The sequence below is a fragment of the Homarus americanus genome, unplaced genomic scaffold (assembly GCF_018991925.1).
Source record: "Homarus americanus isolate GMGI-L3 unplaced genomic scaffold, GMGI_Hamer_2.0 scaffold36970, whole genome shotgun sequence".
In the NCBI taxonomy this organism is placed as follows: Eukaryota; Metazoa; Arthropoda; class Malacostraca; order Decapoda; family Nephropidae; genus Homarus; species Homarus americanus.
In genome coordinates this window covers 4,074,326-4,101,904 of record NW_024740094.1, presented here as the reverse complement: position 1 = coordinate 4,101,904, position 27,579 = coordinate 4,074,326, and the positions used below count along the sequence as shown (strand labels likewise).

The window sequence follows — 27,579 nt, the reverse complement described above, 5'->3', positions numbered from 1 at the left end:
CAATATTTTCACAGGTGGGAACAGATTGATTGAATTCCAAAGGTTCCAATCTAAGAATAGTGCATTTCCTAAAAGATTCGACCTCTCCAGAGATACATAAAGTTGCATTTGTAATTTTTAGGGAGGCAGAGAGATCTATCTTTGGAGTTCCAAACTTCTTCACTAGACTCTTGAACTGTGATACCTTTAGGGACCATTCTGTTTCTGTCGATACTGGCCGGAGACTGGACAGTGCATCTGCCCAATTGTTTTGTACTCCCAGTATATAAGTTGCTTTGAGGTAAAGTGTTTGTGTTACACAAACACTGAAGGTTTTTTCTGACAGTTGTAGAAGGGGTCAAGACCTGGTTGAGCCTTGGTGATTGAGACAAAACACCGCCCCCCCCCTTTTTTTTTCTATGGCAAAAAGGATCGTTATATTCTGTAAATTTGGGTTTGCCGACAAAAGAATAGGACCACTGTTAATTCTTTTACATTTATGTGTTTGTCCCAAAGGAAGTTGCTCCACTTACCTTGATTGAATTCCCCAATTGAGGAATGGTATCCCCATCCTATTTCGGACGCATCCCCATCCTATTTCGGACGCATCCGTACAAACTACCAGACCTGTTTGAGGCGGAACCCAGGGAGAGGAACCGATTAGATTGTCCAACTTTGTCCACCATAACAGATGATTCTTTATCTAAATAGGGAGAGAAGAAGCAATATTTCTGTTTCTGTGAAGCAACTTCGAGCCCAGATGAGATAGTTGCTTTTTCCTTAACTTTCCCAATGGAACCACTATTGTGGCAACATTCAACAGACCCAGAAGTTTTTCCCAATCGTGCCAAGAAACCTTGTGCTTTACACAAAAGGCTTCTACTTGGTTTATCAAATCTGTTACTTTTGTTCCTGGTAAACTGACTGACTGCTGATTTGTATCCCACTGGAGACCTAACCAGTCCAACTTTTGACATGGTATTAAATTTGATTTGACCTGGTTTATCTTTAAACCAAGGTTTTAAAATAGTACTAGTGTACGTTGGGTTGCCCTTTGACAATCTTCGAAAGAGTTTCCCATTATCAGCCAATCGTCTAGATAAGCAAAGCTTCTTATGCCCTCCTTCGCAAGGATCTTTCTGGGAATGTTTGTCAGTTTTGTAAAGACTTTTGGCGCAATCGTCAGGCCGAATGGCATCACTGTGAATTGATAACTTACATCCTCCACTTTGAACACTAGAAACTTTCTGTACCTGGGGGCAACAGGAACATGTTAATAGGCATCTTCGAGATCCACTTTGAGATCCAAGCATTGGGCGGAAGTAGATGCCTCAGATGATCGTAAGTGAGCATCATGAAACTTTTTTTTTTTTTAATAAATTTGTTCAGGACTGAAAGATCCAAAATCCATCTTAATTTGTTGCTGCCTTTCTAGGGTACTGGGAATAGGCGAGACATGAGACATTTCTCTGACTGTAACAGTTCTATGATACTTCTCTTTAATAGGTGAATTACAAATTCTGTAAGTAAGGGGGTTGGTGTTTGACCCCTATTTTTTTTTTTTTTTTTTAAATGTTAGGGGAGGGCACCTCAACCAAGTCCATGTGAGGCCCCCTTTGATTGTCTTATAAGCTTATATGGAAGAAGTCTATCTGTTTTCCCAACCCCCTAGACGACCCAGCTGTCTGGCTTCATTGGAAGGGAGTGGATGCTGATGTGGTGGAATAAGGTCTCCTGCTTCTGAACAAACGGTCACCCCTATTACATCTTTGATTATTTCCTCCTCTAAAGTTTTTTCTAGGTTGATAACTGAATCGAGCAGCTGGTCCTGTTCCCCTGTAAAACGTTCCTCTTTTAGATTTCCAAAAGGTCTGAGGACTCCTGGGAACAGTAATATTAATAGCTTGCTCAACAGCAGATCTATGTTTAACCAATGATTGTTCATCAAACAAAGCAGGAGAAAGAACGTAGCAATAAATAAGCACTGCTACTTGAAGCATTATTTGTGGCTTACTCCCTTAGCTGGACTTAAGTGTTAGGGCTTTCAACAACATATCAAAAATGAATTGCACTGGGAATATGGGGTCCCTTGTAAAGCAACAGTGAAACATTTGGTCAGTTCTGAAGTTTCTTCATAGTCCAGCACAAACTTAATTAATAACTGACACATCGTAATTGTGGGAATGAATGTTAAGTCTTTCAATACATTAGCCAGACTTTGTCTATTTCAGAGATCATCTTTGGGCAAATATCAGGCCAAGAAAGTGTAATACCACCTACCAAAAATAATGAAAGATGACCCACAGGTGCTTGTCCTTCCTGTCTCTTTGTAAGTGCTGAGAATCAGGAAGTATAGAAACATTTTTGTAAAACTCCTTGAATAAGGAATCCAGATTCAGATGTAGTAGAAAACAAAGAAGACTTAGATCTTACCAATGTTATCCAAGACCTGTTGGGATCATCCTTACACTCAATGTTATCCATCAGCTGCGTGGCAGTTGACAGCAGCCTGTTTCCACTCATAGCAACCAACACTCTTGCCCCAGGTGGAAGTGGTTGCCAAAATGTGGATAGGATGAAGTCAGTCTCAACAGGTTCTTCCTGCTCAAGAGACTGAATACTATGATTAGAACCAGCCTATCGTCGTGATCCTGGAATCCACTGAAATCAGACTGAGTAGATATAGGTTTTTGTAGACTTCCTACTGCCCCATTGTCTGGAAAGTCCAATAACTTATTTTTTCCTTTTTTTAGCAGAAGTAGGCTTGTCTAAATGGGGATTAAGTCTCTTACTTACCAATAAACCTAACATTTCTGCCAACTTGGGATCTTTCCATTGTTTTACATTTAAAAATTTACTTTTCAAGGCCTTCTTCCACCTATTTTGAATTTGGACCTGCAATAATTCTTTCTTATCACCTGAAGCTTGATGAAATTGAAAAATTTGATCATAACAAACTGAACAATCCATTGGTGAAAATAGGTTATTTGAGATTTGAGACACAGCAAGCCACATGAGGATCTATCTTAGTAATCTAAGTTGCTCTACATTCTTTATAATTAGATGTAGTATTGCCCCCTTGGGTCTTAGGTGAAACTACTATTACTGAATTCAATTTCTCTACTGACAGACAATTCCTTGTATGTAGTGCCTAAGCTAAACTTTCTAGTCCTTGTAGCTCATCACTCAATACTGTCAATTCCTTGTATGTAGTGTATGAGCCCAATTTTCTAGTCCTTGTAGTTCATCACTCAATACTATCTAGGAGGACACCATGAGTCACATTATATTATAAAAATATAAGGGAGAAAAATTTTCCTCCCAAACTTAATCAATATGACTCAAAATTATCATATTATTCGTAAGTTACTTCATTAAGATCTCTTATTGTTATATAAGTCACTCATTTGACAATCATAAACAATTAACTCACCATGACGTATCTCTCTCCCGACTCTTATCTCAAGTATCCCTAAGCTCAATGAAATTTTTTTTTTTACATAAAATAATTTCATTTAGAACATTTTATTTAGAGGGATCATCAAGATCTCTATTTATTGCCAATGAGGGGCACAGACATCATCCCCCAAGTAATAACTTAAGCGAGAATCTCTACGTGCGCACTATCACCTGGCAGGGTTGACAGTGCCGAGTTGCTAACATAGCGCTCTATGGGCAACAGCGTTCACTATTACTCTAGCAATACTTATTGGGTTGAGAATTCCACCCTGAATTGTTCTCATATAACTCATATAAGGATGTAAAGTCCATTTCAACATACAGTCAGTTCTGCTATAACGCGATAGTTGTGTTCTTGTTAAATATCGTGTTATAGAAAATCGCGTAATAGAAATAACAGGGCTTATGCAGAAAATAGGGTTAGGTGCAGATTACTACTCGAAATCGAAAAAAATTAGTAGTTAGCCTAACACAAAGGATAGCACAGTCTAAATAAATGTTACATTCATATCTAATAATGAAATCATACAGTAAATGTAACTCTTTACCTTGAAAAAATATGAATGTAACTTGATGGGGGAGAAGGGTGATTTTGAGGTTGATAATATCGAGCTTCTCTTCAAGTGTTATATCCTTTCTTTTACGATCATCACCGGGAATTCGATCAGCAGAACGCTTCTTGGAGATATTCTTCTTTACCATATTCACAGTTAATACCACAAAATTGGAGAAATAGTAAGCAAAAATCGCGTTACAGGAAACAAGCGTTCGCGTTATACAAATATCGTTCCTCTATTCATAAATCGCGTTAGAGCAAATTCGCGTTATCAAAACACGTGTTATAGCAGAACTCACTATAGCTCTAGATTGCTAGCAAGACCGGAAGGTCAACATTCCGGAAGGAACGCTAAGTCTAGCAGCCTCGCTGAAATTCGCCTGGAAAGACTGAACCCGCTACTGAAGACATAAAAAATAAAGTTATGAAGAGAAAAACTCAAATCTGGTCTTTATGCTGAGAGCAATTTTAATTACAGTAAAAGTCCAAAAATCCGGATGCCAAAAATCCGGACCACCCGAGAATCCGGACTTTTGGAAAACTAATTATTATTTTTTTTTTTTTAGCGGGCTTTTGTGTGTATGTGCGCATGCGTGAGCGCCACAGCTGCACAGCGACAACAAGCGACCAAGTGGTCTCCACTTTAAAACGAGCAATCAAACTGTGACAACATACCGTATATACTCATCTATAAACCCCCCCTCGTTTATCTGTCGACCCTGATTTTTTGACCAAGAAATCGTTAATTTGATATTCCTCGTTTATAGTTCGACCCACGTTTTTGAGGGTAAGCGAACAACAAAACCTTCAGTAAAAACGCTCTACGTCCTATAAACTGAAACACGAGTGCCCAAGGCAAATTGTTTACCATTTATTTTTACAACACTTTACACTGAAACGCGGGTAGTTTCAACAAAAATATTGTATATTTCCATTCAAGTATTTATTCAAGTCAATTAGGAGGGAATATTATTGTAATACAACAGTTTTTTAACTAAACCATTCGAAAAGTGATTACAGTAACATCTTTTGAACGAAAGAAAGCGAGTCATTGTTTTCGTCACGATTTTATCCCACTTTCCACTTTAATACGTACGTCATTTCAACAAAAATATTACATTTCCGTGAATGTATTATATCAAGCACAGTATGAATAGAATATCATTGTAATATAACAGAATTTTAACCGAAAACTATTAAAAAATGAGTAACATCTCAAGAACATCGGAAGCTTAGGTAAAGTCTTTTGTTTTCGTCATGTATTTTATCCTATTTTACATTGAAATACATCACGTTTCAGCAAAACTACTATTTATTTCCGAGAATATATTCATTCAGGCGCAGTTTAGGTAAAATATACGTGTGATGTAATAGTTTTTTAACTGAAAACGATTAAAAAAACACGTACCCTCTAGCCCTGTTCAAGGAGAGGACTTGGAGAAGCTGTTTGGTGCTGCAGACGATGACAAGGAAAATGATTTTGATGGATTTTAATGAAAATATTCAGAAATATGGTATCGTAGTATTTATTCAAGTCAATTAGGATATTATTGTAATACAATACAACAGTTTTTTAACTAAACCATTCGAAAAGTGATTAAGGTAACATCTTTTGAACGAAAGAAAGCGCAAGTCATTGTTTTCGTCACGATTTGATCCCACTTTCCACTGTAATAAGGACGTCATTTTAGCAAAAATATTACATTTCCGTGAATGTATTATATCAAGCACAGTATGAATAGAACAATATTTTGAGTCTTACTCTTTCCATTTACAGATAACTGTACAAGCCCATAATAATGGCTCCTAAAGTAGATAAACTTCGTTGTGTGAAGAGAAAGAAGAACACGTTGAAATTGAGTGACAAACTTGAAATAATTAAGAAACTAGTACGTGGTGTGAGCAATACTGTTCTAATGGAAAATACAACATTGGAAAGTCTACAATTTATGATATCAAAAAGGCAAAGAATAAAATTCTAGAATTCACAGCTTTTTCATTAAAACTGCTCGTTTTGATAAATGAAGCATGCTATATTTGCTAATGAATAAACTGTCAAAATGTACCTGTTCATCTCTTCTTTATTCTTCCTTAAATTTGAATTTTAAAAGTACTGCCTGAGAATCCGGAAAATCCGAAAATCCGGACCGACCCAATCCCCAAGCAGTCCGGATTTTTGGACTTTTACTGTATACAGGTGCTCCCCGACTTACGACAGGGTTAGGGACCCAAATCTAGGTCGTAAGTCTGACAAAAAAAAAAAAAAAAAATCTACAATGAAATACAGAACAGTAAAAGTAATAAATAATGAGGACTGGATACAGTGTGACTGAGCACTTACCTTTAATGTAGTCAGCTGAATGCACACAGAGCCCCCATAATTTTTTATTAACAGGATACATGGAGACTATATTAATTGGATGAAGCAGAGGAGGAGACAGGGCTGGGTGGGTCATCAATGTCGCTTTCTTCAGACAGATTTATGTACTGTGGAAACTTGCTGGTTGAAGGTATTGGATCATCTTGAGGGAGTGAAGAGGCAGCACTGGTGGGGCGTGAGGAGACAGCACTGGGGGGCTTCTTAAAATAGATCCAATTTAGACTGCACAGTTTGTTTTTTCTTTTCATTATAAATTTCTCTGTAGCAAGCAAGTGCATCTTGGATCATTCTGTCAACTTTGGCATAACGCTCATAATTTTGATCCATGCCATCAAACATTTGCACTCCTTTTTTAATTGTAGCAAATGCCTCTGTTATTTGTTTCACTGAAAACTTTTTGGAGGATGCAGGTTCTTCTACATTTTGTTTCTCTTCTTCCTCTGCAATTTTCTGTGCATCTAGTTCAATAAGATCCTCGTTACTGAGCTGTTCTGCTACCCTTTCAACCAACTGTCCAACATCTTCATTATAAATTTTTAACTCCAGCTGTTTACCTAACTCCACCATCTTGTTACTAATATCGGAAATAACTCCATTTTCATTAAATCCTTTGAAACTGTTCACATATCTTTTCAGGATTTTCTTCCATATTCCATTCATGCAATGTTTTGTAACCTGATCCCATGCTGCACTAATGTTCTTTATACATGACAAAACGTTGTACTCCTTCCAAAACTCTGAGCGTTTTCTCACCTCCAGTAGCAGCAACAGCCTGAGCGAAGGTCGTGCATAAATAATACCCTTTAAAGGCAGCAATAGCACCTTGATCCATGGGTTGGATGATAGAGGTAGTGTTAGGTGGAATGTAGACTACCTTAACATTATGGTGCATGTCGTCCAGGTGTGGTGGGTGTCCCGGAGCATTATCCAAAATCAGCAAAATCTTGAATGGAATCCGTTGTTGCAGACAATATTCCTTGGCTTGTGGAATGAAACAAGTCATGAACCAATCCTGAAACAGTGCTAAAGTCATCCAGGCTTTCTTATTACTGCGATAAAACACTGGCAGTGTGTGCTTGCTGACATGTTTAAAAGCCCTGGGGTTCTCTGAATGATAGATCATGAAGGGCTTTAGCTTGAAACCAGCAACATTTCCCCCCAACATAAGTGTAATTCTGTCCTTGAATGCCTTGAATCCTGGCATTGTTTTCACCTCTTTGTGGATGTATGTCCGCTCAGGCATGCGCTTCCACAATAATCCAGTCTCATCCACATTGAATATTTGCTCAGGCAAATAATTCCCTTCCACATTCACATCATCTAACTCCTCCTTAAAAGCTTCGGCAGCACCAACATCGGCACTAGCTGCATCTCCACTCATCTTAACATTGTGTAGACTGTAGTGTTTTTTAAATCTATCAAACCACCCATGACTTCCTGTAAAGCTTTGATCACATTCATCTCTTGCCTGCTCCTTCAGGCTTTGGAACAGGCTTCTTGCTTTAGCCTGTATGATTAGAAGGCTTAAGGGTACACGCTTCTGTATCTGGTCTTCTATCCATATCACCAATAATTTTTCCATATCGTGAATAGGACCTTATCTTTTCTTTGATATTATAATTCCCTTTATAGGTGTTGTTCCTTTCACTACATCATGAATACGTTCCTTGTCCTTCAGAATAGTGGATATGGTCTAGTGTGAGAAACCTAGGTTATGTGAGATTGTTGCTACTGTTTTACCGTTCTCATGCTGTGTTATTGTCTTCATTTTCATCTCAAAAGTAATTGCCTGTCTCCTTTTCTTTGGAGCACCACCAGTACTCTCACTTTTACGCTTTCCAGTCATTATAAAGTGAATTAAATACGATAATAATGAAAGTTCACAGCGCGATCTGTATAGGATACGAGAGCCAAACACCAACTTAGCGCTCCACTGAGTGAGTGTACCCGAGCTGCGCCACGCTCTCGCCCGGGACAGAAACGTTTCGGTATAGAAAATGCGCACGTCATTTGTAAATATTTTTGGTCACGACTACTGCGGTCGTATGTCGCGACGGTCATAAGGTCAGATCAGGTCGTAAGTACCGATGGACGTAAGTCGGGGAGTACCTGTAATATAAGAGAACCGAGGGCGGAAGCCGAAAGGTATTTTGTGAACGAACTTAAGAAAAGGAAGAGACAGTCATAGCATTCATACTAGCACGTGAATAATTGGGACAAAGAAAACCGTAAACAGTCTACATATACAGTAGTACCCCGATTTACGCGGTCAATTGAACCCACAGGGTACCGCGGAAAGTGAAAACCAGTAAAGTGAACAACAGAACATATGGGATTAATTCCAATAGAGACTGGCCCGACCCCCAAACTCCACTTTTTCCGACACAATACCTATATTGTAGTAAAAATAACATCTAAATTTTATGATGGTATGCTCACACAATTAATATTTAAGAGAAATACAGTCGCCAGGTGATTGTCCATTCAAATAATGGACTCAAATCCCCCCCCCCCTCTTCCCAGCTCACTAGCTCCTACCTCTCTGAGAAATGATTGGGTGAAAACACTAGATTTTAACGTTTAGTAATATATAATACTTCAGACTAAAGTTAGGATAATATAATTGACATTTCTGGATTCCTTGCAGGTCAGGGAATATTTTGAATGTAAACTTCATATATTTTCCACAAAAGATAAAATATTTGCTTTGTGTAAACCAAATTATTACATAAGATCTAAAATTTGTATGTCTAATGCAAAATCCATGATGTTTATATTCAAAATGATCATCATATTGTAAGAATTCCAGCAATGTAAATTATATTCTGGTCGAGTAATTTGTATGAATTTTATGAGCTAAAACAAATATCTTCAGTTAATAAAAAAAGAAATATTCTTCAAGGACACTATCTGTCAATCAAAGTACCCCCCCTTGGCCAGCTGGGTCGGTCCCTCCCCCCTCCCTCCCTCCCCTCACCTTCCATCCCTACCAGAGAAATGTGTGGGTGAAAATACTAGATTTTACCTTTTAGTAATAAATAATACCTCAGACTAAAGTTAGGATAATATAATTGACATTTCTGGATTCCTTGCAGGTCAGGGAATATTTGGAATGTAAACTTCATATATTCTGCACAAAGGATAAAATATTTGCTTTGTGTAAACTAAATTATTACATTAGATGTAAAATTTGTATGTCTAATGCAAAATCCATGATGTTTATATTCAAAATGATCATCGTATTGTAAGAATTCCAACAATGTAAATTATATTCTGGCCAGGTAATTTGTATGAATTTTATGAGCTAAATAAAAAAAAAAATTTTACTTCACCGCGTATATGAGTAGATGCACCGCGGAAAGTGAAAGTCCGGTTCTGGCAAAGGTACTGCGTAAATGAGAAATCGCGTAAAGTAAAACCGTGTAAAGCCGGGTAATACTGTATATGTATATATAAATAGATATACAGTACAGTCGGCCCTTAACATACGCGGGGGTTAGGTAACAGAGATACCCATGAATGTTAAAAATCCGTGTACTTTAGCTGGCTCCCCCATGTCCTTATTTACCGTATATACTTGTGTGTAGTTTGAGTTTTCAAGACCAAATTATTTGGCAAAAAGTTGGGGGTCGACCTCTAAACGGGTAATAGTTTCGTTAGGTTGAAAAATATTTACCAGTAACTACCAGTAAACAATGGAAACGACGCACCAACGCACCATCAGCTGTGAGTGTCGGTACAGTTGCCTGGGCAGATCTCTTGCGTCATCATAGCAAGCCCAAAGTAGCCAAATGCATGGTGTGGTAGGGTGTGTCATAGGAGGGAAGATCAGCTAAAACTAATGGCCCATCACTTTTTTGGTAGATTTTAGTGTGTATAAACAGAAAATAATTACAGTTTCAATATTTTGCAACCTTTTGCTTGGTAAATTTTAGCGTGAAATTTATCGAAAATCTAACGTACAGCTGCATTAGTGCATTACAATTAAATAGTGAACATTGCTTTCTGACTTCATTCTTTAACAACCCAACTAACAATATTTTTTTCTTTTTCAGATTCTGATGCATTTATAAGTTGATAATATTTGCGATGGCTGCTTGTGTCAGCAGTGGCGGCTCGTGAAAAATAAAATGGAGGGACTGCAAGCCTCACACCGAGTCCCCACCAAACAATAAGCATAGAAAGCAGAATAAAGTATTTGCCTCGTCACAACCACAGAGCCATTCACATTTCTGATAAACACTGATGTTAAACTGGCGTGTATATTCTTTGTTCCTGCTTGTACTGTTCTGAAATTCCATGCTTATTGTTTGGTGGGGACTCGGTGTGAGGCTTGCAGTCCCTCCATTTTATTTTTCACGAGCCGCCACTGTGTGTCAGGACGAGGAACCCAAAATCCAGCCATCACGGTCACAATCTTGGGTCTGGGAGAGAGCTCCTGAAGTCGGAGTTGCCTACATTGAGAGATGCTTTGAGATACGGTGTTTTAATCAGGCAAATCAGTGAAAAGAACCAAAGAACTTACACAAACAAAGACATTGCCAGTGATATGACCAAAGCTGTCTTGGCACAGTACACTCTGGCTAACGCTCAGTTCAAGCCTCCAAAACAAGTCAGAAGAAGATTAGTGAGAGACTGCTAGCCAGTTGGGAAAGGCAAGAGATATCTCTCTTGGGAGAGGAAAACTTGCAGTTAAGGACAGCTTTGCCAAGCAACTGACCAGTTATTTGACATAATTACTTGCAAGTGCCCAATTGTTCTCTGTCCTGAGTTTGGATGCATCGTGACTGTAAACTGGAGGCCTAACATCTCCTGTATTTCAAAGCTGAACTGAAGATTCAGACGAATCCGGCATTTGTCAAAGCACAGAGAGAAGACTGGCAGTATAGGGGCTCTCTAAGATTGGCCAAGATAATCTGAGTCCAAGAGACAGGAGGCTGCCACAGAGAGACAGAAGAGGAGAAGAGTTGCCGAGGAAAAGAGACTTGAGAAGGCCCAGGGTGAGGTAAAAAAGGCCGATGATTGGAGCCAAGCTGATTCAGAGTTTAATGACTTCCCCATGGCTGATCCGAGTGCTGACCAGGAGAATGGTGACTTTGTCCCTAACCCAGAAAATAATGATCCCAAACCTTCCAGGCATAAGATTCGAAATAGGAAAGATATCCTGAGCATAGCTCTGGCCAGCATGCGACACCACACTGGTCTCAGAGAAACTGCAGAGATAGCAACAGCTGCCTGGATTGACGGTGGTTTGGTAACACCTGATGATGTTCACCTGGTGATAGATCATAACAAAGTAAGGAGAGCTCAGGAGAAACTTGTCAGTAACCTAGAAGAGGAGTTTGATAAGGGGATAAGAGAAAATGGAATCAATTGTTTGTTCTTTGATGGGAGAAGGATGACACTAAAGTGTTCATGAAAGTTGGAGATTCTGACAAGTTGTTCCCTGCCATGGTGAAGGAGGAACACTACTCCTGCTGCAGTGAACCAGGAGGGAAGTATTTGTGGCATTTCACTCCAGAGAAAGATGACATCAGGAAACCAGCTGAGATAGTGGCAGATAACATTGTGAACTGGCCCAGAGAGGAACGTAGACCAGACCCTGCAGGCCATTGGAGGGGACAGCACCAACACGAACACAAGGTGGCAAGGGGGGGTCATACAGTGGATAGAGCGAAGATTGGGAGGAAGCTGGTCTGGATTGTTTGTGACCTCCACACCAACGAGTTGCCACTCAGACATCTGATCCAGGAGCTGGATGGCAAGACTCTTTCAAACAACAGATGGTCTGGTCCTCTTGGCAAGATGCTGGACTCTGCCACTGAGTTAGAAATAAATCCGAGCTTTGAAAAAATCACAGCTGGCCCTCCACTCGTTGAGCTTGCACATACTGTCATTGACGACCTGAGTACTGACCAGTACTATATGGTTACATGATTTGCAGTGCCATCAAAACTGGGGTCATGCCTACTAGACTTGCTTACCTGCAGATAGGTCCAGTCTCACATTCTAGGTGGCTCACAACGGCTCTCAGGTTCTGCAGAATTTGGGTCGCTCATCATAAACTGAAAGGGAACCAGCTTCACAACCTGAGACTTATTGTCCAATTCATCGTGAGTGTCTACTTGCCAAATTGGTTCAACACCAAGATCAAGTCATCGTTCTCCGAAGGTCCGAGGCATGTTCTCTTCCAGCTTGAGCTCCTGAGGAGTCAGCCAAGGAAGGTTGTTCAGATTGTGGAGCAGACTGTGAGAAGATCTTCCTGGTATGCTCATCCCGAGGCAGTTCTGCAGACAATGCTCTGCAGTAAGGATGAGGAGGAGAGAAGAGTGGCAGTCAAAAAGATCTTGGATATGAGACTTATATATATGGAGAGGATCTGGGCATGACAGATCAGTTGGTGACAGCGATTCCTTCAGGGGTCAGGAAGACTCCTGAAGTCAGCGTCTAGGTGCCAAGACCCTCACTGATCTCATAGATCTGGATAACAGCCAGGCTGACAGTGAGCCCCCTCTTACCTGCAGCCTCACCAATGTTCAAGTCAGAGCTTTCCTGGACAACCCCATGCATGTCCCTGCCTGGCCCTCCCACACCCAGAGTATAGAGCGTTGTGTACAGCAAGTGAGCGAGGCCAGCAGTCACGTGTACAGCCAGGAGAGGAGGGAAGGCTACATCTGAGCTCAGGTGGTCAGCAGGGAGGTGATGAGTAGAAAGAGAAGCAAGAAAGACATGTTCTCTATGGTGTGCAGCAACACCGGGTCATCGTAGTAAAACCGGTTTTTGTATTTGATGATTTTGTTTTCTAAAGGAATATTAAATTTAATAAATGTGTCAAGATCATTCGTTTCACTATTCTGGATCATTTTCATCCTAATAAATTAACCTGATACATTTACTTTACTTTAAATAAGCTATTTAGTGGTGTTGGTAAAAGGGTGGGAATACTGAATTTTCATAAGATTTCAAGTTAAAATTTACCTAGCAAAAAATGAAAACTTTTCAAATCTGAAGATATCACATGATTCTGCACATAGAACTACATCATTAATACCATGGGCCGATTTTTCAAACTCAAAAAAAAAAATTCGCCTCCGTATGACACACCCTAACCTTGCACAGGCCTTTCTTTTCTCATTATACATTTTCATATAGAGGTCATTTGCATTTATTTAAATTTTAAGGCTTTATTCTGTTAATGGATCTATTTCAGAAATTATGTCCATTGCTTGCTCCATATAATATCCACAGACCTCTCAACCTTTTCATGTCGTTTTAACACATCTAGTTTCTCGGCTAAGCTTAGACACTTTCTATTAGCTTTTGAAACAACACTACCATCACTCGCTCTCTTGCCCATGTTGAAAAGGGCTGCAAAAATGCTGTAAGAAACCTGAGAAAGTTTTTCGCCTGTTTCTGTTCCAGATGCTGAAAACAAAAGGCCCACCAAGCTCCAAATGTTGTTTACCACTCATTAGCAAGGCAGCTTCTTAGTGCAAGGCACTCTTTCATTTTTTAACAGTATTTTATTTATTTTATTTTTTTTATAATCCATATCAGGATTTAGTTATTATTTATATGGAAATGTATTTTATTTTATTTTATTTTATATTGGTCGGAAATACGAATGAAATAAGGACTTTAATTGAATTGGGTCTTAAATATGAAAAGTTGTTGGTTGAGCCGTTGTTATCGGAGGCTTTACTGTACAGTGGTCCCTCGGTTAACGAAACAATTGTCTAGAAGGTTGCTCGTTAAATGAAAAATTCGTTAACCGAAACCATTGTTTCAATGGGTTTTTGGGTAATTGGTTCCAGCTCACCGAAATTTGCCTAAAGTCAACAAAAAGGGTAGTAAAGTACACTTACTTTGAGGTGTGCATGTAGAAGGCTCCTGGATGATGATGATGATGGGCATTAGAATGGGGGTAGAGGAGGAGAAGAGAGAAGGCGTTGGGAAGAGAAGTCACCCCATGCCGCCATTTCACCCATAAAATTTTAGTCACTTGGTGTAATTCAAGATTATTTTCTTTAAATCAACACTGCACTGCTTTATATATTGTCAATATGTAAAATAAATTTCAAAATGACCAATAATTTGACTGGAAACACTTCTAAAATTGTTGAATAGTACAAACTTCTTGATATTTATTAAAATACTGTATTAAGGAATTTAAGCCCTAGAACCGATTATTATATTGGCGGACTATGACAGCTAGTGTGCAAGTGAAAACATGTTGAGGGGCGCTCTTAAGGAATTCGTTAATCGAGGGAATGCTCTTTAACCAAAGTTAAGAATCTTATGGAAGGTAATTCACAACGAGTCGTTCGTTAACTGAGGGATCACTGTACATGTTTTTCAACGATTTTTTCGGTAGATATGGTAACTTTTTTTTATTTTACTCATTTACCTGCACACAGCATCCTAAATACATACAGTATAGTCTGGGTTTACGCGGATATTTTATACGCCTTGGCCATTTTTGTGCACTTGTCCAGACGCGCCAATTATTTGTTACGCGGCAATTCTTAATTTACGCAAGTGGCTGGTCGCTGTCGCCAGACTCGCGGCCGATGACGCCGCGGACTGTGATTGACCACGATCTCACCCACGCACTCCCTCCGCCAAGACTGTGATTGGTTATTTAACCTTGCCTGCCCAGTCAATAAAACATTACCGAAGCCTTCACACTCCACCACAGCCATCCCAAGTCAGTGCTAGTGATAGTGAGGATATGGACTTTGAGGGTTTGACAAGGAGGCCCCACTAGCCTCTGTGGTGATACAGATGAGGGCCAATAATCTGCCTCTGCCTCGAACCAACCTTCCATCCCCTGTGCCCAGCCATCTCTTCACTACGTAAGTGTTAAAACCTAATATTATTGATATTTCTCTTAAATATTAATTGTATGTGCATACCATCATAAAATTAAGATGTTATTTTTACTACAACGCATATATTGTGTCGAAAAAGTGTAGTTTGGGGTCGCCAGTCTCTATTTCAATTAATCCCATAGGTTCTGTTATTTTATTTACGCTGCTTGCTATATGCCGGACTCCATGGGTTTAATTGACCGTGAAACCCAGACTATACTGTATTGTCCTAAGGGCAAACCTGTACTGTACTCAAATGTACCAAATAATTACTAAAAATTTTATGTCTAGTGCAAACTATAGCATGTTTATATAAAAACTTAATCACTAACTTACAAGGATTCCATCAATGTAAGTACATTCTGCCATGTCAATACCCCTAACCTGTACCATTTACATGCATTCTTATGGGAAAACAGTGACGACAAAAAACGATTTTATATTGAGTCGTTGGGACGTTAAACGAATTATTGGTATCTAAAGAGTAATCATGTTGTCCCGAAACAATGTTAAGCGGGCTGACGTTATACAAGTACTGTACTTAAAATTACTGTGTAAGCAAATTTGCACTTACACAGTGATTCCAGGAATGTTCACATACTCTAAGACCCTACTTGTGATAGCTGTTTTGGTATCACATTAATTGTTTTAAATTTGTTCTGGAACTCTTAAGTGGCAGGGCTTGGTATATACACTTCTGGTTGGCTTTTCTTTTATTATTGAAGCATCTATATACACATTTACTTATGTCTGAGAGAATATATTGCAAATTCTATCCAGGGAAGTGTTATGAGTACACTTTTAAGAGAACACTTAAGTTATGTGTTCACCCCTGAAAAAATGGTAAAGATCTATCCCCACCTCTGAGCATGAGAGAGGAGGGTGCATCAAGAGGGTGTTTGATTAGTCAGATGACCTTGCTCGACCTCGGAGAGAGTTACAAGCTCAGCCGTGAATAATCGTCAACAACTGAGTCGTTGTTGAATAACTTGGTGAATAAGTTGGTGCTAGTATTCATTTGGGTGAATATTTATATAAAGCAAAGGTGCTGTTACATACTGTATTAACTAAAAGAGCAGTGCTGTGTACAAAAACTGTTATTAAAAGTTCAATAAGAAGAGTTTGAATTGGAACAGTAAACTATTTGCTTTCATTCATGGTTCTTAATACTGTATGTGTTTCTTTTATTTTCAGGAAAAGCCACCATCAAAGAAGTTGTGGCCAACATTCTAGAAAGTAACCAAGAAAAGAGGTGGTCTTTGACCTTCAAAAAGTTACAACATCGTCAGATTTTAAGACCGCTCACAACCTTAATGAAAAATATTAAAAAAATGAAAATTTCAAATTATGCCATAAGGCAAAAGAAAAAGGAAGGGGGGTCACCAACCCCAGAGAAATGTGTGGTTGATGAAGAACAACTGAAAAAAATTCTCTTGGCAACAGAAAACACAGAAATTGAAAAATTGCTGCTGAACCAAGAGTTTCAGGTAAGATCTCAAGAGGGCTAACTGTCGTTGAATAATTCCTCTACTTTTTTTAATCAATGTTTACCGTTTAAGTCTTTCTTCATCACTTCTCTGCATATATAAATTCAGTGTAATCCAAGAAACATTAATAATTTTAAGACTTGTGTTCTGTCATTCTTCACTTTTTATTTTTATAATATGTAATACCTGTACAGTATTAACTATTTATCCATCCCTCAGCTTCTGCAGCTCCTTCCTATGAATATTTAGAGGAAATTTGGTATTTTGCCAACAAACATAACTCTTACATGAGAACAGTTCATGCAGGTATACCTCTTTGTATACTAGCTTAACACCACCCTCACCACCTCTAACACCACCCACAAGACCTCTAACACCCACGCACCCCAACACCACCCACGACCTCACACCACACCCACACAACTCCAACACCCACACACCCCCAACACCACCCACACAACCTCAACACCACCACACACCCCAACAGCACCCACACACCCCCAACACCACCCACACACCCCAACACCCACACGCCCAACACCACCCACACACGCCCAACACCACCCACACATGCCCAACACCACCCACACACCCAACACCACCCACACACACCCACACACCCCTAATACCACCCACACACCCCACACCACCACCCACACACCCCTAACACCACCACCCACACCCCCCCAACACCACCCCCACACACCCCTGACACCACCACCCAACACCCCAACACCACCACCCACACACCCCCAACCACCACCCACACACCCCAACACCACCACCCACACAACCCCAACACCACCACAACCCCAACACCACCAACACACCCCTAACACCACCCCACCCACACACCCCAACACCACCACCCACACACCCCTAACACCACCACCCACACACCCCTAACACCACCACCCACACCCTAACACCACCACCCACACACCCCTAACACCACCACCCACACACCCCTAACACCACCCACACACCCCAACACCACCACCACCCCACACACCCACACAACCCCAACACCCCACACCCACCCCCACACACCCCAACACCACACCCCACACCCACCACCACCCACACACCCCCAACACCACACCCACACACCCCCAACACCACCACCCACACAACCCCAACACCACCACACAAACCCCAACACCACCAACACCCCAACACCCACCACCCACACACCCCACACCACCCCACCCCAACACCACCCCACACACCCCAACACCACCACCCCACACACCACACACCCCTAACACCACCACCCACACACCCCTAACACCACCACCCACACAACCTCCCAACACCACCACCCACAACCCCCAACACCACCCAACCACACAACCCCCAACACCACCACCCACACACCCCCAACACCACCACCCACACCCCCAACACCACCACCACACACCCCAACACCACCACCCAACCCCCAACACCACCACACCCACACCCCAACACCACCACCCACACACCCCAACACCACCACACACAACCCCAACACCACCACCCACACACCCCACCACCACCCACACACCCCTAACACCACCACCCACACACCCCTAACACCACCCCACCCACACACCCCTAACACCACCACCCACACACCCCAACACCACCACCCAAACACCCCAACACCACCAACCCCAACACCACCACCCACACAACCCCAACACCACCCCAAACCCACACACCCCAACACCACCACCCACACACCCCCAACACCACCACCCACACACCCCTAACACCACCACCCACACACCCCCAACACCACCACCCACACCAACCCAACACCACCACCCACACACCCCCAACACCCACCCAACACACACCCAACACCAACACACCCACACACCCCTAACACCACCAACACAATAACCCTAACACCACCACCCACAACCCCTAACACCACCACAACCCAACACCACCACCCACCTCACACCACCAACCACCCCAACACCACCCCACACAACCCTCAACACCACCAACCCACACACCCCCAACACCACCACCCACACACCCCAACACCACCACCCACACAACCCCAACACCACCACCCACACACCCCCAACACCACCACCCACACACCCCCAACCACCACCACACACCCCAACACCACCACCCACACACCCCAACACCACCACCCACACACCCTAACACCACCACCCACACACCCTAACACCACCACCCACACACCCCTAACACCACCACCCACACACCCCAACACCACTCACCACACACCCCTAACACCACCACCACACCCCCAACGCCACCACCACACACCCCAACACCACCACCCACACCTAACCCCACCACCACACACCCCAACCCACCACCACACCCAACACCACCACCACACACCCCCAACACCACCATCCACACACCCCCAACACCACCATCCACACACCCCAACCCACCACCACACACCCCAACGCCACCACCACACACCCCAACACCACCACACCCCAACACCACCATCCACACACCCCCAACACCACCACCACACAACCCCCAACACCACCATCCACACACCCCAACACCACCACCACACCCCAACACCACACCCCCAACACCATCCACACACCCCAACACCACACCCCAACACCACCACACACCCCCAACACCACCACCACACCCCAACACCACCACCACACCCCTAACACCCCCACCACACACCCCTACACCACCACCACACCCCCAACACCACCATCCACACACCCCCAACACCACCCACACACCCCACACCACCACACACACCCCCAACACCACCACACACCCCCAAACCACACCACCCACACAACCCCCAACACCACCCACACACCCCAACACCACCCACACACCCCAACACCCACCACACCCCCAAACACCAACCCCAACACCACCACCCACACACCCCAACACCACCACCACACACCCCCAACACCACCACCACACACCCCTAACACCACCACCCCAACACCACCCACCACCACCCCTAACACCACCCACCCCAACACCACCCCACCACCACCCATAACACCACCACCACCACCCCCAACACCACCCACCCCAACACAACCACCACCCCTAACACAACCACCACCCCTAACACAACCACCACCCCCACACCACCACCACCCCTAACACCACCACCACCCTAACACCACCACCACCCTAACACAACCACCCTCACCCCACAACCACCACCCCTAACACAACCACCACCCCTAACACAACCACCACCCCTAACACAACCACTCACCCCACCACCACCACCCACCCCCAACACCACCACCACCCCAACACCACCACCCCAACACCACCACCACCCTCACCCCCAACACCACCACCCCCAACACCACCACCACCACCCCTAACACCACCACCACCACCCCTAACTACCACCACCCTAACACACCACCACCTAACACAACTCACCACCCCTAACACAACCACCAACCCCTAACACCACCACCACCCTAACACCACCACCACCCCCAACACCACCACCACCCCAACACACCACCACCACCCCTAACACAACCACACTCCCCAACACAACCACCACCCAACCACCACTCCCCAACACCACCACCACCCTAACACAACCACCCACCCCAACACCACCACCACCCCAACACCACCACCACCCAACAACCACCACCACCCCAACTACCACCACCACCCCTAACACCACCACCACCCCAACACCACCCCACCCTCCACCCCAACACAACCACCACCCCAACACCACCACCAACTCTAACACAACCACCACCACCCCAACACCACCACCACCCCACACCACCACCACCACCCCTAACACCACCACTCACCCCTAAACCCACCACCCACCCCACACCACCACCACCCCAACACCACCCACCACCCCAACACCACCTCACCCACCCCAACACAATCACCACCACCCCAACATACCACCACCCAACACAACCACCACCCCCCAAACAACCACCACCCCTAACACCACCACCACCCCTAACACCACCACCCCAACACTACCACCACCACCCCCCAACACCACCACCACCCCCACACCACCACCACCCCCTAACACCACCACCACCCCAACACAACCTCACCACCCCCAACACCACCACCACCCACATAACACAACACCACCACCCCTAACAAACCACCACCCCTAACACAACCACCACCCCACAACCACCACCCCCAACACACAACCACCACCCCCAACAAACCACCACCCCTAATACAACCACCACCCCTAACACAAACCACCACCCCAACACCACCACCACTCCCCAACACCACCACCACCAACACAACCACCACCCCTAACACACAACCACCACCCCTAACACAACCACCACCCTAACACAACCACCACCCAACACAACCACCACCCTAACACCACCACCACCCCCAACACCACCACCACCCCTAACACCACCACCACCCCCAACACAACAACCGCCCCTAACACTCCACCACCACCACCCCTAACACAACCACCACCCCAACATAACCACCACCCCCACAACCACCCCCTAACACAACCACCACCCCCAACACAACCACCACCCCTAACACCCACCCCCACCCTAACACCACCACCACCCCCAACACAACCACCACCACCCCTAACACAACCACCACCACCCCCAACACCACCACCACCCCCAACACCACCAACACCCCTAACACCACCAACTCTAACACCACCACCCCCAATACCACCACCACCACCACCCCTAACACCACACCAACACCACCACCCCTAACACCACCACCACCCCTAACAACAACCACCCACCCAATAACCCCACCACCACCCCAACACCCACCACCACCTCCCTAACACCACCACCACCACCACCCCTAACGCCACCACCACCACCACCCCTCACTAACCACCACCCCCAACACAACCACCACCCCTAACACAACCACCACCCCCAACACAACCACCACCCCAACACAACCACCACCCAACACCACACCCCACCACCCTAACACAACCACCACCCCAACACAACCACCACTCCAACACAACCACCACCCTAACACAAACCACCACCCCTAACACAACCACCACCCCAACACAACCACCACCCCTAACACAACCACCACCCCTAACACCACCACCACCTAACACAACCACCACCCCCAACATAACCACCACCCCCAACACAACCACCACCCCCAACACAACCACCACCCCCAACACCACCACACCTCCACCCCCACAACCACCACCACCCCAACACCACACCACCACCCCAACATAACCACACCACCCCAACACAACCACCACCACCCCTAACACAACCACCCCAACACCCTCACCACCACCCCCAACACAACCACCACCACCCCCAACACAACCACCACCACCCCTAACACAACCACCACCACCCCCAACACAACCACCACCACCCCCTAACACCACCACCCTCCCACACCACCACACCCTCACAACCCACCACCACCACCCCCCACCCACCACCACCAATCAACAAACACCACCACCACCAACCCCAACACAACCACCACCCCCAACACAAACCACACCACCCCAACACAAACCACCACCCCAACACAAACCACCACCCCAACACCACCACCACCCCTAACACCACCACCACCCCCAACACCACCACCCCTAACACCACCACCACCACCCCAACACCACCAACCACCCCAACACCACCACCACAATCCACCCTAACACCACACCACCACCACCCTAACATAACCACCACCCAACACAACCACCACCCCCAACACAACCACACCCCTAACACAACCACCACCCCCAACACCACCACCACCCCCAACACCCACCACCACCCCCAACACCACCACCACCCCAACACAACCACCACCCTAACACAACCACCACCCCCTAACACAACCACCACCCTAACACAACCACCACCCCTAACACAACCACCACCCCACACCTCACCACCACCCCACACCACCACCACCCCTAACACCACCACCCCTAACACCACCACCACCACCCCTAACACCACCACCCCTAACACCACCACCACCACCCCCTAACACCACCACCACCACCCCAACATAACCACCACCCCACAACCACCATCCCCAACACAACCACCACCCCCAACACAACCACCACCCCCAACACCACCACCACCCCTAACACCACCACCACCCCCAACACCACCACCACCTAACACAACCACCACCCCTAACACAACCACCACCCCCAACACAACCACCACCCCTAACACAACCACCACCCCCAACACAAACCACACCACCCCAACACAACCACCACCCCAACACAACCACCACCCCTAACACCACCACCACCCCCAACATAACCACCACCACCCCTAACATAACCACCACCACCCCCAACACCACCACCACCCCACCCACCACCACACCCCAACACAACCACCACCCCCAACACCACCACCACCCCCAACATAACCACCCACCACCCCAACACCACCACCTCCTCCACCCCAACACTCCACCACCACCACCCCCAACACCACCACCACCCCCAACACCACCACCACCCCAACACCACCACCACCCCCAACACCACCACCACCCTAACACCACCACCACCCCTAACACAATCACCACCACCCCTCAACATAACCACCACCCCTAACACAACCACCACCCCTAAAACAACCACCACCCCTAACACAACCACCACCCCAACACCACCACCCCCTAACCTGCCACCACCACCCCCACACCCACCCACCACCCCTCAACACCACCACCACCCCAACACCACCACCACCCCTAACACAACCACCACCCCCAACACCACCACCACCCTAACACACCACCACCACCCTAACATAACCACCACCCCTAACACAAACCACCCACCCCCACAAACCACCACCCCTAACACACCACCCCTAACATCACCACCACCCCTAACACAACCACCACCACCCCCAACACAACCACCACCACCCCAACACACAACCACCACCCTAACACAACCACCACCCCTAACATTACCCACCACCCCAACACAACCACCACCTCCCACAACCACCACCCCACAACCACCACCCCAACACAACCACCCCCGCAACACCACCACCACCCCTAACACAACCACCACCCCTAACACAACCACCACCACCCCTAACACTACCACCCCCCAACACCACCCACCCTAACACAACCACCACCACCCTAACACCACCACCACCCCACACAACCACCACCCAACACCACCCACCACCCCAACATGCCACCACCACCCCTAACACCACCACCACCCCTAACACCACCACCACCACACCTAACACCACACCACCACCACCCAACACCAACACCACTCCTAACACCACCACCACCAACACCACCACCACCACCCCAACACCACCACCACCACCCCTAACATCACCACCACTCCCAACACCACCTTCACTACCCCTAACACAACCACCACTCCCAAACAACACCACCAATACAACCACTACCCAACACAAACCACCACCTCAACACGAAACCACAACCCCCAACACAACAACTAGCCTCAACACAACCACCACCAATAACACAACCACCACCCCCAACACAACAACACCACCCAACACAAACCACCACCCCTAACACAACCACCACCCCAACACAACCACCACCCCTAACACAACCAACCTCCAAACACACTAACACTCAACACAACATTCAACACCACCACCACTTCCAACACCACACTCAATTCTAACACAACCACCCACTAATAAAACCAATTAATACCTCAATAACCACCACCCTAACACGCCAAACTCACACATTTCAAAATCACCACTACTAACCCTATCACACCCAAACTACCACTACTCTAATACCACCACTACCTCGCAATACTCTCTCACTACCACATACCTCGCAAATATTGCCACCACCCCACCGCAACATACCACCAATACACCCCTCAACAGTGTATGTCTCCCGCAGATAATACACAGTGGACAAACATTACAGAAGCACCGGGCTGGGGTGTTGCTGGGAGATGCTCAATGGGGCAAAATATCACTGTGAGCAGATGTGGGAGGCTGGGGTCCGTGGTGGAGGGAGGGGGCTCCGTGAGTGGAGGGAGGAGGTCCGTGTTGGAGGGAAGGGGTCTGTGGTGGGAGGGGAAGCCATTGGTGGAGGGGGGCTGGTGAGGGGAGGCTGCAGGAATGGGAGGTCAGTGGGTGGAGAGGGAGGTCAGCAGGAGGGAAGTGCAGGAGGGGAGGTCAGTGGTGGGAAGGGGAGTGCTAGTGGTGGAGGAGGAGGCCAGTGGTGGAGGAGGAGGCCAGTGGTGGGAGGGGAGGCCAGTGGTGGAGGGGCAGGCTGGTGCAGAGGGAGGCTAGTGGTGGGGAGGCCAGTGGGTGGAGGGGAGGTCAGTGGTGGAGGGAGAGGTCAGTGGTGGAGAGGGAGGCAGTGGTGGAGGGGAGGTCAGTGGTGAAAGGAGGAGGTCAGGTGTGGAGAAGGGTCTGTGGTGGATGAGGCAGGGTGGTGGAGGGGTAGACCACTGCGGAGGGAGGCCATTGGTAGGAGGGGAGGCCAGTGGTGGAGCTGGAGGTCAGTAGGAGATGACCTCAGTGGTGGAGGGACCAGTGGTGGAGGATGAGGCCACGGTGAGTGGGAGGTCATGGTAAGGAGGAGGCTAAAGTAAGGGGAGCCGTTGTGTAGGAGAAGGAGTGGTAGAGGGAGGTCATGGGAGGGGAGGCCCAGGAGGAGGAGTGGTAGAGGGAGGTCACTGGTGACAGTGACCAGTGATAGAGGTGGTGACCAAATGGTGAGATGAGACATAGTGGAGATACGACCAGTGGTGGAGAGATAATGACATATATTTGATGGCCCATGCTACTCCCCACACACTCTCACTCACCTCACTACTCTTTTATTTCTTATTTCCTACTTTCACAAATCTCTCACCTTCTTGAATATATTTTAATTTCTCTCCTTTCACTAACTCGTTTTAAGCTTATAATGTGTGCTTGCTTCGTCTCCCACTCATACTTTACCCGTTTCAAAAAAATGTATTCCTTCTCTTTCTTCTTCTTGCTCTTTTCAAAAACAATATAGCTACCTCTCCTCTCAACTTTCTCTGATCCCTACAATACCACCTCTGCCCGGCCTTGCAGATGCTATTTCACCCACCTTAATTAATACACATTAAATTCCAGGTACCGAGTTGTCCGAAAAAAATAGGCCTTGGACTGAAACGTGATAATAATTATGACAATAGACTTGTCCTCAAGCAAAGAGATTGGCAATGCATTAGCTAATTTTATTGACCAATCCTGAGGAAATATCAGAAACGATAGTGACATACAGAGCAGTGAATTTGTCAATTTTACACTGACCTTATTCCTCTGGACATTGCATTTTGAACGTCAGGAATAAAGCTCGCTATCTCTACCTGCTGTGTTTCTTCACTACCACACCACCATGTAGCAAACAAATTTAATAGCAGATGATTCTTCCTTAAAGAGTGTATTTTTATTATTCTATAAATAAACTAAAAAAACTAAAATAATTATGATTCTACAGACGAGATCTGTAAACATAAATCCACACTTAAGCAGCATAACTTGCGTCCCTTTCACCAGATTAAGTGCTCACTGTACAGTCTTTAAAGCGGAGCGAGCCACTGTGGGTCTTCTCCAAGAGTGCTAGCAGCTCCCTAAAAGTCTTCTGTGACATGTAAACGCATGGTGTGCTAAAGCACCACCCATGTAAATTATGGTAGGTAACAGATATTTTATTCCTGTTGCTACGTATTTAAATGAGTTACACAGGACACAGGAAGGGTTAGTGCTATAGAATCATCATATCCACTTTAATGTTATTTTGATCTCCACAATCCCTTTTGTACATTTTTATTGTGGTACAAAAACACGCGCTTTACCTCTTACTATAATCTTCCAAATGCTTTTAAATACTATGATAATTTATCTCTTCATGAATTCACAAAGTCCACAATGAGGAATCACCTACGATTGAAATTGCAGAATATGCCAACTGGTGACAAACATCTATTTCAGCTCCGGCCCTGAGTTAATAAGTACTATTTGTTCATAACCTATGTTGTTCTCCCTATACTAAGCATGCAAATATAATAATTACCCACTATGCATGCAAATACAGGAATGAGTTAAACTAATGAGATAAAGTATATACAAGTCACCCCTGTACTGGCCATCATCAGAGAGAACCAAGAGTCTACTCACCAGCAACTTATTCATCATCAGGTGTAAGGGGAACTAATGTAATACGTGCAGTCCTACGCATTCAGCAATAAGCCTTATTTCATTGTTTTAAAACCAATTTCATCATATCTTATAATATCCACATGCTTACACTTTCTTAAAAACACCACCTTTATATTATCCATAATGTAATATAAACTTATTCGTTTTCATTCTTCATATAAATTTTTCTACCCACTTTTATCACTTTTATACACCCACTCATATACGAGCATTTTCCACACATTTTCTTTTGCTATTTTATATGGGCGTACAATGTATATAGTTTTGTATTGCTAATTTTATGATCACTTCTTGGCTAATACCGCTACACAATTACTTTTAGTTTTGTATTGCACTTCACGCATATTCTTCTGCAAAATCTTGAATCCTGTGCTAATGTTTCTAAAAGTAGTGTCAGTCTGTGTTGGCTTTAGTACCTCAATGTGTTTAGTTTTGTCTGAAACACCGTTCATTGTGTAATGTCATGAGAGATCTACTGCAAAAGGTGCTATGGCTTTTATATTCCGACAGTTCGTTGATTCGAAAGGTACAGTCTATCTAGCTGTGAACTATACCAGTACATGTAACTGGAACGTAGTACATTGAG

The 27,579-nt window shown here is 45.2% G+C and overlaps 1 protein-coding gene across 1 annotated transcript in view; it reads left to right on the top strand.

Annotated features, from left to right (window-relative positions):
* LOC121875172 (telomerase reverse transcriptase-like) overlaps positions 1–27,579 on the top strand; it is a 66,163-nt gene that overhangs the window by 4,729 nt on the left and 33,855 nt on the right. The window contains exon 2 of the mRNA XM_042379610.1: positions 16,439–16,731. The gene's annotated coding sequence lies outside the window, so the exon portion shown is untranslated. The remainder of the gene's footprint in view (positions 1–16,438; positions 16,732–27,579) is intronic.